General features: G+C 39.0%; 1 protein-coding gene across 3 annotated transcripts in view; it reads left to right on the top strand.

The window, feature by feature from the left end:
• DOP1A (DOP1 leucine zipper like protein A) overlaps positions 1-14,906 on the top strand; it is a 694,260-nt gene that overhangs the window by 555,094 nt on the left and 124,260 nt on the right. The window lies entirely within an intron of this gene.

Raw genomic sequence — 14,906 nt, 5'->3', positions numbered from 1 at the left:
ATAAAACATGTTGACAGTGTAAACATTTCGTTTTAGGTGAACACATAAGCTTATAAGAGCTCAGCAGATGCCTGGGAAAGTCTACAGATGTAGACTTTCCCAGTACTGTTGTTACTCAGGAGAATGCCTGGTTCTCCGGTAGGGAATATTCATTGTTTGGCCTTAGCACTGAATTGTTCCTCCCATGTGCAAGATCCCAGAGTGCTTTTACAAAATGTGTTCATTATAATTGTCTTTTGAAAATTCAGTATTTAAAAAACAATGTTTTGGCAGCCTTTTGCATGCTATATTGCCCAGTATTCACTAACTGTCATTTTATAAGAAGCCAATTTAAAAACAGAAAAAGGTCATAATTTAACGAAAAGTGGCATGAAACCTCAATTACAAACCTTTATTAAAAGCTGAAAGGAAGGGCAATTGCTAATAAAAACTGCCACTGGTCATTTAAGTAATACACCCCACCAGTATACAATCAAGCCCTGCCAGTGGAAGTTTAGGTCTGTTACTGTTTTCCAACACCTGGTGACAGGATGCTGGAGAAGTGAAATCAGGCTTTTTTTGGCTTTTTCTCTTTGGGAACCTTTGTAAAACTTTAAAAACCCATGTCAGTTAACATGCTGAGAGACAAAGGTATGTTCATTATGTTTTCTGACCAAAAAAGAAATATTTTTAATTTAGAAAATGCCTTCGAATTTTGGAAAGTGTTTGCCTATGTGAGGATAAAAGACTCAAATATATCTTCATCATGTCTGTATGGTCTCCAGTCTCAGTTCACATTGGCCAGAAACCTGTCCTTTCTCTCGCAACATGTCTAGGAGGACTTTCAAAGAGAGTAGGGTAGTAAATACAGTTTTGTAGCCTGCAAAGGTGTCAGGAATCGGCATCTGGTAGATATTAGAGGCCAGGGAGGGTCCTCACACTTCTGCAGCTCGCTCTTCTGTTTTCTGGGACCCCCTCAAGAGGACAATCCAAGGTAAGGCATCACAATTTAAAATTCATGCTTTTCCGGTCTGTGTTGAGATCCATGAGGTCAAGGGTAGGTTAATATACTACATGTTCGCTGTCAAGGGCTGGTTCACCTTATTCAATGTAAAAGGTAGCTGGAAAATCAACATCCAAGATGGCCAGAAAGCCGACATCTAAGTCAGGAGCCTTTTGACATTGTGACACAGCGTAAAGCAGGTCTTTCACCTCTCAGCAACATGGATCTACAAATTGTAGCAGAGTAGAGTACAGCATAGATAGGATTTTGAATAGTCTAGTATGTACTGACCAATATGTGTGCATAGGTTTGTAAAGTGTAGGAAATCTCTGGCTCTAGTACCTCCTTTGTATGTTTTTCCTGTTACTCTGCTATGCCCGGCACTCGTATAGCCTACAGATATACTTCCATCTCTTTGTAATATGTCTCCTTCCTCTCTCTATCTCTCTTGTCAGGTAACATCCTGAAAAATTAGCAGTGCCTATATAAATATCTTGTACCCTGGGAAGATGTTCTAGGCTTTCTCCCTATAGTGCGCATCAGCATCATTCCAGATCAAGACATTCCAGATGTTCAAGGCCTCCTATTGCTGCTGAATTTCACATAATTTGTGTACAACATCAGATACACAATTATGGATCTCTTCAGTTCGAGAATATGGGATCTGAACCCCAATAATCATTTAAACCCCAATATTTTAACTCCCCAAATTGTACCTATTCAGTTTCAACTTCAAATCTTCTGTTGATCTTCCAGTAAGAGACAACACTCCTCACCCCAAAAATCTCATAGCTTAGCAGAGTTAAAACAATATATATTTTCAGAAACATTATTAACAGAGATCTAGGTCAGAAATAAGGGGAGAATGGTTTTTTTACACATTTGTTAAATTTGTTGTATAGAAAGAAATGTAACAATCACTGTAAACGCCCCAATATTGAAATGCGAATTCATAAGCTGAAATAAATATCTTAGTTAAACAGCATAATAGTAAAACTCCAAGAGTCAAACTCATGAACAGTACTGGCAGTCTTGCAACCAAGCCAAAAGGCTTAGAACCGACCTAATACAGACAACAGCAAAAACCAAAAAGACCAACAGTTTTCAAAACCCAGGAACTTTTGTACAAATTGACAAAAGCTACTAATAGATTTTGCACATTCAGCATTGATTGAATATGGTTAAGGTCACATTGGCAAATCAGGAGCAACAACACATTATTTTAAATTCTAAACACTAACTGATTTCTTAAGGTAAAATAAATCTTCCATCCTCTCCTCAGCAACTACGCTCCGGAGATGTACAACATAAAATTAAACATTTTCCCAACAATGGTTCAAAGAATTAGTGCACTTACAGCGGCACTTCCAACAGAAGTCCTTGGGAATCCCTTGGATACGTTGGATACACAAGGGAAGTCTCATTTACTATACACACTTCCTAAGGCAATGGTTTACTCTCACATGTGTGATGTCATTCATTTGATGCTCTGCGAAAACAATTGGAGAAGTGATTGAAACGGGACACTGATTGGGAGGGTTTGCTGAACAAGATAAGCAGCAAACATCAGAACTGCATTTATTTCAACAAAATAAAGTTTCACACAGAAATGTGACACAGCTTCCTTACTGTCTTAATTACACTTTCAAGTGTTTTGGCAAGCTAGTTTTAAGGGCAATCTCATTAGTTCATCACTTACAACTTTAGGGATTATTTAAATTATTATTGTTCAAAAATAATTTTCACACTTTTTGCACATTTGTACGTTTTCTGAAAAAGCTATTACAGGGCTCTTCCCCAACCTTAACTGAGTCGCCTCAAGCTTGAGTCTCACAGATCAACAGCAGTAGAACCTTTAACTAAGTATTGGTCTGTGGGGCTCGAAAGCTTACCTTTCCAGTCTGGACATCCCAATCCTATATGTCTGTTATAACTGAGACTCTTCAGTGTTTTGAAGGAAAAGAATCCATGCTGAGACAGAGAGTATAATCAGGATCTTCTTTCAAGAGAGGATGATGCTCTCCAGTCAGGTGAACAATGCAGCAGTGGACTCATATGATCATGGCCATGGATATTGTCTGGAGCTAGCTTTACGTTATTCGTCATGGCTATGCCTTACCAGATTGAAACTAAACAGAAGATCTGCAGATAATTTCCTTGTCTCTTTTTGTGTCCTGTTCAGATGTCGAAATGCCGCCTGTGAAGACAAACCTTTAATGCAGTAAGTTTAGAAAAGGAGTACTGAAGATACCATTACAAGGCTTATGAACATTGTTTTTTGCAACCGTGGATTCAAACCTCTTAATCGTCCCAGCAATACTGGCAACACCAATATTCTCAAAATCAGCCTTACCAACCTTCGAAGACTTAAAAGGGGAGAGGCAGACATCAAGCAGTGGCAACCGCAGACCACTGACTCCTCCCTTCCGCCATTTCTGTTGCCACACTTGTAAGTGGGAACTTCATCAATGATGGACATACGAAAGATGGCAGGTGTTCTTCTCTTCTAGCCATTTCACCCAAAAAGTCTGGTTAGTTTACGTCAGCTGCAAAATAGCTGTGGAGAGCGTTCAACAATCCCCCCCAAAAATCTGATACATTTCTAGTCATACAAAGGCTCCAAACAATAGTACAGCCCTGTCCCTGATCAAAGAAATGCATAAAGAAATAGATGATTTGGATGCTCCCCTCCATTAAAGGATTGGATGTGTTTCATAGGCCAACATGATGCCTATTTCCATGTTCCCAGCCTGCAGAACCATCTCATATACCTGAGGTTTATGTTGGGCAATGTGTACTGTTAATACAGAGTCCTTCCTTTCTGCCTCAACTTTGATTATATTCTCATAGTGCATGACTGTAGCTGCTGATCATCTTAGGAAGATGATAATTTTCTGTAGCCATTCTCCCCCTTGCTAGGAAAGGAAGACAGGCAGGACCATGGTCCCGTGCTCACTGTGTCACTGGGACCAAGCCACACCCACTTTTTAATGAAGAGTCCCAGTCAGGGTGAAACCAGTCTTGGGTTGCTTGTTTTCCAGTTCATGGAGGACCTAGCCTGCCAGTTTGAGCTAAACTATTCTGATTGAAGCAGGGTGAAGACTGATTTGCATATGGCTGGGTCCAAATTGAGGTGGCATGGTGGACACAAGAACGATGGGTTGGAATGGTACCCAGAGTGATTGCCAGTGGATAGACTAATCGTGAGCATGCCTCCCATCACTTTTTTGTGTTTTTGTAGTTGTAGCTGAAGCATAAAGCTATTGTAACAAGCTATTTTCGGCCTGTATAATCAGGTTGCTGTGCTCCTTCATCCAGGAAAACTGGGGGGTGAAAACAATAGACCTTTCACGAGCAGAGAAGAGTAAAATTCCACAGGGAATTCTAATCCACCAGTTCGTAACCAGGTCCTTATTCTTCTCTCCATTTTATATTTAAGTAACATTGCTGCCAAATCTCTGATATCAGGGATGTTGGCTTGTTTGAAAGATGGGTGGTCCTCAATATTACCTGATAGCTTCTCTTGTCTGAGGCCCATCTCTGCAAATTAATAGGTATTACTAGGGAATATTTCAAAGGTTGAATCATTGAGGATTAGTATCATTTGGAAGAAATAAACCTGCACTTTTAATAGAGTTGTTGCTGATTGTGTTCTCTTTGCAGATTTTTTATTGCACGTTCACATCCACTCAAAATCGTCAGATCTTCTCAAAGCGAGGGAAGCTGTTGAGGCAGTTCCATTTTTGTATTAAGGTTTACTATGTCTGGTCAGTGTTGCGTGATTCCAGTGTAACACCTTAAGACAGAAGACCAGCTAAGGAGCTCTCTCAGCACATACAGTGTTTTCAGATGTCCAGCATTTACATGTGATTTTCCATAAGTAAACAAATGGCAGGCTAAAAATAGTATTCTTCTGAATTAGCGTATCTAAGAATTTAGCTCAACCCCATGACACACTTATGCAATTTTTTATGTCATGTTTAGGCATCTGAAATAATATCAGTCATTCATTACAGTTAATTTGTTAAAGCAACGTAACACGTTAAATATTCGAAAATCCTAGACCATCTGGGAAACATTTTCTATGTAGTGCAGCCTGCCTTGTCTGCCAGTTAACAAAATCTATTTTGGTGAACAGAGCTTACAAATCATCTTAGACAATAAATGTACCTGAGTCATTCAAAAACATGCCACTGTAAAAAAAAATTATACTCAAATATAAGCTAAGGGAAAAAACGCCCTGACCCACTGAAAAAACAGACCGTTAATTGCATGTCTCCTCATCAACAGCTATATGGACCTTTGCAGTTATCTTTGTTTGTAACTCCAACAAATCTGTAGCCCCATTTTCAAAGGGTTCAATGCGCTACCTCTACCTGGAGATCCTGGCCCATGTTCAAATACACATAAAAGTTTTTTGCATCATACATGCATTCAAAACTGAGGGTGTGACAAAGAACATGGCTGAAGTAATAAATACGCCAGCCAGGTAGAGAGATATACAGACAATTCAAACATGTTTTGCTCATATAAAGATTGCCAAAGGTTCTTCATGGGTACTGTAATCTGTGGAACCTCATGAACTTCCTTAAAATCCTTGAAACCCACCTCTTCAAAGACCATTCCATCTACAAATATACAGAGTTTATCAAGGTCACTTTCACATAAAGAGACTCGCGCCTATTCAGTTAACAATATCCCACTCTATATATACTAAAACATTTCCATCACCTGTCTACCTTTATGTATTTCTTACAATAAGAAACTGCAAAATGGATTAAATATTGATGTATTTTTATTGCCCATGTGTCCTAATCATTTGCTCCAGTCATTCCGTTTTACCAAAATACATAAACTTTTTTGTAGCAGCTTTTCACCAACTTTTTTGCACTGCGTTCTGTGATATTGCTGGGCTTTTTTATGTGTTTCTTTATGGTTAGTGGTTTTAATTTTCCGACGGCGGAAGCAAGTCATGTAATTTTTTGTCAAAGCTGAAGAATAAGTTACATAGGTTTTAAGGTCCATTACATAGCTGTTGAATCTGCCTTAAGCTGGCCCAAAGACAATATTGCAAAGTTTTTTTGTTGTAACATATCACTGAAACAGCAAAGCTCAAAATGTTCTGTATCCTGAAAGCAGCATTGACTGTGAATCCTAGAACCATTCGTGAAGTTCAGTTTTTGGTCTCCATACAAACTCCCATAACAATGTCAGTTTTTATAATGCATTGAAGAATAGTCATATGCCCAAACATCACTGGAGGACAACGTGGAGGGGCAGGGCGACAAACTCTATGGTTGAGTATTTCTGTTTTCCTGCTGTGTACTTTGATCTTTTGCTTGCTGATGTTTCCTTCTGGACTCTTGTACTTTCAGGTGTGAGGTAGAGGGGCGAATCACCACCACTTCAGCTGGGAGTAAAAGTTGCCCACACAACACGGATGTGTCCCTGAGCGCAGTGCTTAGTTTGTAAATAAAACATTTCCTGTGCCCAAAGCTCTCCTCTGAAACACGCCCATGCTGCAATTAAATGTCCTTGCACAGACTACTAAGGCAGCGTAATCCTAAAGCCAACTCAGGCCTCTTTAATCCATTACAGCCACTCCCAGCCTCTTCAACTCACTCTTGCAGCTTTCTGCTTTCTCCCTTTGTGACAGTTTTCCATCTTTCTCTTCCTCCATCTTTCCCATATGATATGTGTCTTTTACACGCATTAAATTCCTGATGCAGAAAAATGAGTGCTGCCCCCCCAAACGTAAGTGCCTGCGCCTCCCACCGGCAACCACTTCCTCAAAGTAAGCATTTCCTGAGCCTGCAGCGATCAGCTGATATCTCCTGCTTCATCTTGGTGCAGTCAAACAGGGACAAGAACAGACGGTGGCAACCCTAGGACATGTCGCTGTGGACATTGATAATCCCGGCCCTCTGATATACCTCAGTAAAAATTTGTTGTCCAGAGATTTTCATTTTTTATTTGTGTTTTTGGATCATTAGAGTAGTAATTTGGCTTGGGTAGACTTGCTGATGCGGGCCATATTTTCTGGACAAGATTTTTAAAAATGGCTGATGGAATATCACAGGAACCACAAGACCTCTATACTTCATCTTGGTGTCAAAACATAGGTTTTGGTGGTCAAATAATCTTAAAGAGAAGAAAATAACTCCTCAGAGCAACCCTTCTGCCATTTTCCAAAATGGCATCTATAATAGAGGAAGAAGAGACATATATATATATATATATATATATATATATATATATATATATATATATATATATAAATGAAACAAATAATAATGTTTTTTAATCCTTTTATTTATACACCAAACAGTGTTTATAATCTGTTTTAGACACATTTTCATAGATCACTTTATTTGTTTTGGCAATCGCCCGTGGTACATTTGCAGAATGTTGAACATTTGAGAATACAATAACAACGGGGACATCTTTTTGTAGCACAGGTTTTGCAAGTACATGTAAGTGTAAGTTCTGTGGGTAGAGGCTTTAGAAAATTCATAGATTTTAGCACCCCATCAGTATCTTCCTAACTAAATTCACATGGATCTTTCTCTACATACACATGATCCAAAACATTTACACATCTTCTGATCAGGTAGAACGCTCTTTTAATGTGTCCACGCACAGAATATGACGTCAGTGTAAGGTCTCTTAGCGGTACTGATCTCTTGGACTCACTGTACCGAAGAACGTCAAATGTGTCAGAACTCGGTTTCCACACACCCACAAGGTATTTTATATGTCTTTAAAGTCCTATTCTTCTTCTGTCTCAGCAAATCATTTTAGAAACTTCACAGGATCAACAGTTAAAGCTCCAAGCTTTGTTCCAATTTTGCTCATAATGTCCTCACCTGTAAGAATATGTGCCTTGATAAGAACCCTGGGCACCTCTGGGTCACGTTTCTTGTACAGAATATGAAGCGGGACTAAGGGGGTTATTCTAACTTTGGAGGAGTGTTAATCCGTCCCAAAAGTGACGGTAAAGTGACGGATATACCACCAGCCGTATTACGAGTTCCATAGGATATAATGGACTCGTAATACGGCTGGTGGTAAATCCGTCACTTTTCCGTCACTTTTGGGACGGATTAACACCTCCTCCAAAGTTAGAATAACCCCCTAAGTGTCTTTTCTCACCTGTTCTATAATGTATCCATAACTCTGACAATCCTTGACTTATGAACATTGCAACAAATCTAAGTAACACAATATGTGTCATTTGCCCTTACAATTACTCGATTTAAACCATTTAAAACAACCTGCTGAACATGTGGCATAACATGAAGGTCAGCTTCCTCCAATATGGCCCGTACCTTTTGAATATATCTCTGCAAGCACCAACTCGTCATTGACAATCATTCCACTTGAATAATTGGAAATTCAGTGTTCACTAAAGCATCAGAAATGTTTTGGAGAGTTAACATCTCCAATTTCATCTTGTTCAATGTTGATGACCAGAATTTATCAAGTAGCACAAGTATAGGTGTTGAATTTTTGATGCAGGCAGGGTCAATTGTTCCACTTGCAGAGATTCATCTGATTCTCTCACGTTCTTTGACCGATAGTTCAAGATAACTGTTAAAGACAATGGGAAGTTTTTGCAAGGTGCATACTGACTTTGATATCTGTAGAACAGTCTGAACCACCTCTCCGAAGTTTTGCAAGGATGAAATCTTGACCATTCACAATTGTGAGAAATAGTCCACAACATCATTTTTCAATTAGGACACCTTTTCATATATAAATTCTTCAGGTGAAAGTTTTTTCTCAAGCTCTTTTATGAGTTTGTGCTTCACTGGTTTGGTTTCAGCATCACCATCAAATAATGAGGTTGTTGGAAGAGGATTATGCAACAGAATTAAATAAAATAAATTCCCCCCTTTCTTTTGCTACATCCATCTCTCTATGTGCTTGCAAAAGTTGTTTTTTGTAACCTGTTATGTTGTGGCTGGTAGGATGAAACTCTTACTATGGCAATTAAAGTGTGGAAATTGAGCTTTAGTGATTATGTCAAACAACTTTTTCTCTTTCAGTAAAAATCTCTCCTGCTTCAGTCCTGAGCATAGTTTTGATCCATGCTCCAGGACATCTAGTAGATGTGTCTTTATATCGTTATCCACTATTGTTTGGTTACAAAGTTGTGTAGTTGTACAGTCTCAGTCATTTCAAAGGGCTTTCTTTGTTGCTGCATAAAATGAAGAAGGCTGTCGACATGTTTATTGGAACGTTCCCCTCTCTTTCCCGTTCATGGTGACGAACAATTTCAAGATGGTCCATTAATTATGAATTTGTCATCTCTCTGAAAACATTGTAAATAGAAAGGACTTCAAATTAAACTCGCTGCCATTGAGCAACATATTCACTTTTACATGTCTGACCAACAATTCCCTTGGAGCTTTTCTGTGATCTCTGGATAGTCTGTTCCATTTTCATATCTGGAGCCATAGCATTGAACCTTCCCTGTCTGTCTTTCACCACAAAATGTCTTTGGGTGAATTTTCATTTGAGTTATGTTTTTTCCACCTCTGGCTTCTTCACTCTTTCCTAATACCAGGACCCATATCTCAGGTTGTTTATGCAGTCGAATTCACGAAACACAGTAATCAGTGACTCCACAGTATTCATGTGGAGCTCCCAATCCCCTTTCCGATCTTGGTTTTCTGATTTTGAACTGAGTGTATTGAACATTGCTTGGCTTTAAATTATGTTTTTTGAATGAAGTGCACCCTGTGCCCTGTTCACTTCTGAAGTAAGATATGCAAAAAATGTGTCATTCTTTTTCCAGAAAGCATTCCAGTGCAATGTTTCTATATTCTCAGATATGATGAACATACCTTGTTACGAACTAACATAATGAGTTCCACTCAATACTGACTGGAAAGCTTTATTTCCAAAGATTTCAGCCTCATTAAGTGCTCGTCTATGCCACATCCATTGCGATAACTTAACCCACACCACAACACAGCCGCAACACAACTGTTGTCATGTGGAAATTGCCCATCATTGGATAAAGATCATCAAATTCTAATGGATTGCTCATAAAATTGTCAGCTACAATACGGAAAACACTATCGCAAAACATTGGCATGATAGGCTGGTCTTCAAGCTGAACACGCACATTTTTGACATTTTTCGAGCTGTGTATACTGTTGAGTAGTTTGTTACCAGAGATGGTATTACTGGTAAAAACCCAAGCTTCTTCAGTGGGACAGTATTCTGGGAGATCAGAGCATGAATTCCAGCTCATGGAGGAACATGCTTTTCTTCATCCTTCAGTTTGCACCGAATAAGAGATCTGATAAATGCAGTTAAAGCAGCTTTGCAGACTGCAGCATCAGGTAGAAGGAGATCCATGTCCTCAGCCACTTTGAAACTTTCTGGTGGACTGGAACATGTTGATGGCCTGTAGTGATTTTGCACACGTTGACAAGGCATTGGGTTATAAGTTACCAGCTTTGTTTGTTTATGCCTACAGCTGACATAGCTCGTTTTTGCAGCAGCTACTTCTTTGGTAGTCTTGATAAAGTACCATGGCAGTATCATGTGTGCTAGATGTTCCAGACAAAGAAGAGCTGTCTTCAAAATCTAAATTATCAAGAGCAGCAATTGTAAATCCTTTCCTGGTAAAGTGACTTGGAAGTGGTGTGCTGTCGGATTTACAAGAGTTTACAGCATGAGCTGCTAACAAATTGTGCTGTTGGATTTACAAGATTTTACAACATGAGCTGCTTACAAGTTCCTGCTCCACACTGTGTCATTATAACATGTTGATACATCACTCTTATTCATTGAAGTGATTAACTCTCTACTTTTGCACTTGTCACATTGTGTGGGTAGTCATCATGTGTAGCAGTGTTTTCTTTTTTGCTGTGATGTAATTCATAAAACATGATTTGAAAAAGAGAGTTATTTGCACAACATAAGCCTGTCAGTTCATGGGGTTGTTTTCCACTTCTTTGCAAATATCTTCAAAGCCATCCTCAGTGTTGGCGGCTTCTGTTCTAAACACAAGAACTTTAGTGTGTAAGTTTTGCTTTGCTGACATTAAATAATGATATAAAAAATGTTAAGACAACATCAGGCATTCTTGTTGAGTCCTGTGATTTGTGGAGCTCTGGGGCAACACAAAATTTGTGATTACGTCCAAAATCTTTAGGACATTTCTTAAAATGGTTCCTGCTGATTTTAATGCATCCTGTGATCTTATTTGGCAGCAAGAGCTTCACGAGTCAAATCGGCTGAAAACACCAAGAGGGTACTCATTCTTTTTCTTAGACTGACAAAAAACTAATTCTGTCATTGTATATTCTCACCAGAAAAGTTTTAATTTCATTATTATGGCTCAATACAGTTTCATCAATGTTGACCATTATTTCCCTGATGTCATTGAGTGTGAACCCTTAGCCAGCACTCACGAGTGGCTTTAAAACTTAATTTGCTTTTTCTAAGAGTGCAAACTTAACTGAAGGCTGGTGATCATGTTGCCCCTAGGAGCTCATTGTACATTCATATTTTCAAATGTATGCACGCATGCATTTCGAGTTGGCATACAAATCCACTGCACATACATTCATCTCACTATTTATATCTGCTACTCAGCTAGATCAGCTACTTCATCTTGGAAGAAACTATCTGCAAATAAAAACATTTTTGCCATTTGAGACTCACATACTCTGTAATTTGTTCTTTCATCAATCCCTTTGTCCCTTGTTCTGGCTAAACCACAGATAACACATTGAAGATCCTGTGCTTTCTGATCAATTGTTGGAGGTGAGCGAGGGGTAGCCATTGATCTTCTAAGTGGATGGGCATTGGTTTGGTTGTCACTGCTTTCTCAGAAGACTCACATTCTTGTTGTGATTCACTGGTTTTGCAATTTTATGAGGATTTCTTTCAAGGCTTTTTTCCATTGTATATGACTTGTAGCACTTGTTGTTACAATGCTAACATATTTTATCCTTTCCACCCACTAGTTTCAATCTTTTGTGAAGTTTGTCTTGCTGTACTTCTGCAGCATCTCAAACTGTCCAGCCAAAGATGCTGTTAGCTTTTCTTTCAGATTAGTTTGGCATATGACACATTTTTTTTTATTGAAGGAGTCCTCAGATTTTCTAGTTAGCAACACTCTGTCAGGAGGTAAAGGTCCTCTGTTAGCATCTGCTTCGCTCATGTTTACAAATTTGAATCAATGAAAAACCTGGAACAAAAACAATAGTAAAATAAATTACCAATATGATGTCTAAAACACATCATTATAGAGCTGCCATTTTGGAAAATGGCAATAGGGTTGCTCTGAGTAGTTGTTTTCTGTCTCTATCAGACGAGGTGATCCCCAAAACCTATGTTTTGACAGCAGAATGAAGTATATAAGTCTCATCATGGTCCCTGAAATATTACATCATCACTGCAACTTAGCCACCATTTTTAAAAATGTCATCCAGAAAAAATGGGCCAGGATTAGCAATGTCTACCGAAGCTAAGTTACTTTTCTAATGATGTAAAAACACAAATCAAAAATTAAAATCTCTGGACAACGATTTTTTTTACAGAGGTATATCAAGGAGCCAGGACTATGAGAATCCAGGAAGCCTGGGGAGTGCCTCTTGCAGGAATATTAAGCGCACAGTTTCGGACAGGTGCTTTCCAGGAAAGTTGCAGCAGAACCGGAGATGATGCAGTATTTCTACCATTAGACCTAGAACACAAAGCTGGCAGAGATTTAAGATGGCCGTGTTTGAGTGCTGCCCTCTTGTGGCTTAAAAGCAGCCCCAATTGCCAATACTGCTGAGGTGAGATCACCTTTATCAACTCTCATTACCCAGTGGAACATTAGTATAGATGAAATGCCAATTGCTTGTCAGTGGTGCCTTCATAGTGAAGACTTTGGTTTGATTCTTCGAGAACTGTGCTTCTCTGACCAACATAACTTTCAGAAAGTGGCGCAAGAAAGATTTTTTTAATCTCTTGGGTCAACAGCCAAATAAAGGCAGCTACGTTGGTTATAAAATTCAGTATCTAAGTTGAGCTCTCTCCTGGTGAAAAGACCCTCTTACACAGTATAATCAAAATATACACAGAACTGGCTGGAAATCTACCAGTATGGACAGCAGGGATGTGGAATTCCTATCGCCCGACACCCGGGACATATTGTTTGGGGTCAAAGGCAACAAGTTATCATATTTATTTTGTCCTTGGGGCAAGTAGGCCCAACCTCCTGCAGCACAAACCCTTTGGTTGCCAGCTTACAGGGAAGGGAACTCCCTTCAGTCGAGGTAATATCTGTGTCCATATGTTAATACTGTTAGAACTTGTATTTATGGTTCATTAATGCAAAGCCTTTATTATTAGGTTGAGGTCACACTACACTACTGATAGTGGTTCCAGTAAAATAAAAAAGTGTACACACGCTTGAAAAGTTTAACAATATATGGTATGTATAATGCTCCTGGAATGCTCTCCGATTAGATGCAGTTGTTTGCAGAAGCTTGTAAGGAAGATTGATGATTATTTCCTTTTGAAATAAAATGTTCAGAAATAAAATGCACATAGGAAAAAAATGTTTGCTAAATTACTGTGAAATTTTATATACTGTTGATTTGAAGCATCATTTAGTTAAATGTGCTGACGCATGCTAGTATTTCCCAAAAAATATTCATAATGAAAAATCAATATAAGCATTTTCAGCAAGATTATGGAAAACATGAAAATAAACAAGCACTGGCACAGCCGACGGATCCAACATTGGTTGTCAGTCTTTTGGTTTTGTCACTGCATGTGTTTATTGTTGGGGGAGCTGCCAGGCCCCCACCACTGGAACAAACACTGGCAAAAAGCAAAAACTACTGTGTATGCGAGTATGTTCCTTGTGGAGGAGCAGAATGCTGTCACTCACAGTAAAGCCAGCCGATAGATGAATAGAGAGAGAAATATAATTTTAATAAAATCAAAATGCCTTGGGTAACACCAGGCCTAGTTGGGTGCCCAACTCTTAAAGAAAGTCACAAAAGAGCACCCATTGTATATGTCTTTCCATTGGTGGCTTTCATGAATTCTCAAGAATTTACAGAAGTAGACCAGGAAATTGTACTCCTAGAAAATATTTGTGAGATTTTTTTTAGCAGGAGCAAATATGCATGTGTAGATTTGCTCATGCGAAAATGTATTGAGCGTTTACAAGTTCACTTTCCCTTCATCCAAGTTGTTCCCTACCATGGAAGAACTTCTGCTTCTCCTCTTGTCAGGAGTAAACTTCCAACCTTTCCCAGTATAGGAAAAGATTAAGGAAGAGCTTGTGAAAATCCTTAAAAAGGCATTTCAGCCCTGGAAGTATTGCTTATTGCTTCCTCCTGCCCCAGTATGTTACTTGCGGAAAGGTGGCAAAATAAGGAAATTGCTATAATAGAGCTTTACATAGCTAGTATTCAAACCCTACTATAGTATTAGCCCTGGCACAATCAGAGAGACTGCTATCAGAGCTCTTACATAATGTGATTGCTGCCATAATTTGTTGCCACACTACATGGCACCAAAGGGACAAGTAGATTCTTTTTACAAGGCAAGTAGATTTAAGAAGCAATTGATGGCTTTTGACCTTCCTCCTAAAGTGTTTGGTGTTATCTTGGCAGCCAGGTGTCCATCCACCAAGACTGTATACATAGTACACTGGGAGACGTTTGTTGTTGGTGTTCCTCCCATAACATCCAACCTTTACATGCAAAGTTGTCTGATGTTCTAATGTTCTCTAATTTTTTAGCTCAGCAAGGCTTTGTGGTGGCAATAGTTTAATATTATCTTTTGGCCTTTATGACCGTGTTACAGTTGCTGGATCAGACATCCTTTTAAAGTCACCAGTCGTTGGTGAGTTTTATGAAGGGGCTGATCCATATGTTCCCACCAACATCATTTATCA

This window comes from Pleurodeles waltl, chromosome 5 (assembly GCF_031143425.1).
Source record: "Pleurodeles waltl isolate 20211129_DDA chromosome 5, aPleWal1.hap1.20221129, whole genome shotgun sequence".
Taxonomy (NCBI): domain Eukaryota; kingdom Metazoa; phylum Chordata; class Amphibia; order Caudata; family Salamandridae; genus Pleurodeles; species Pleurodeles waltl.
This window is presented reverse-complemented; position numbering and strand designations above follow the sequence as displayed.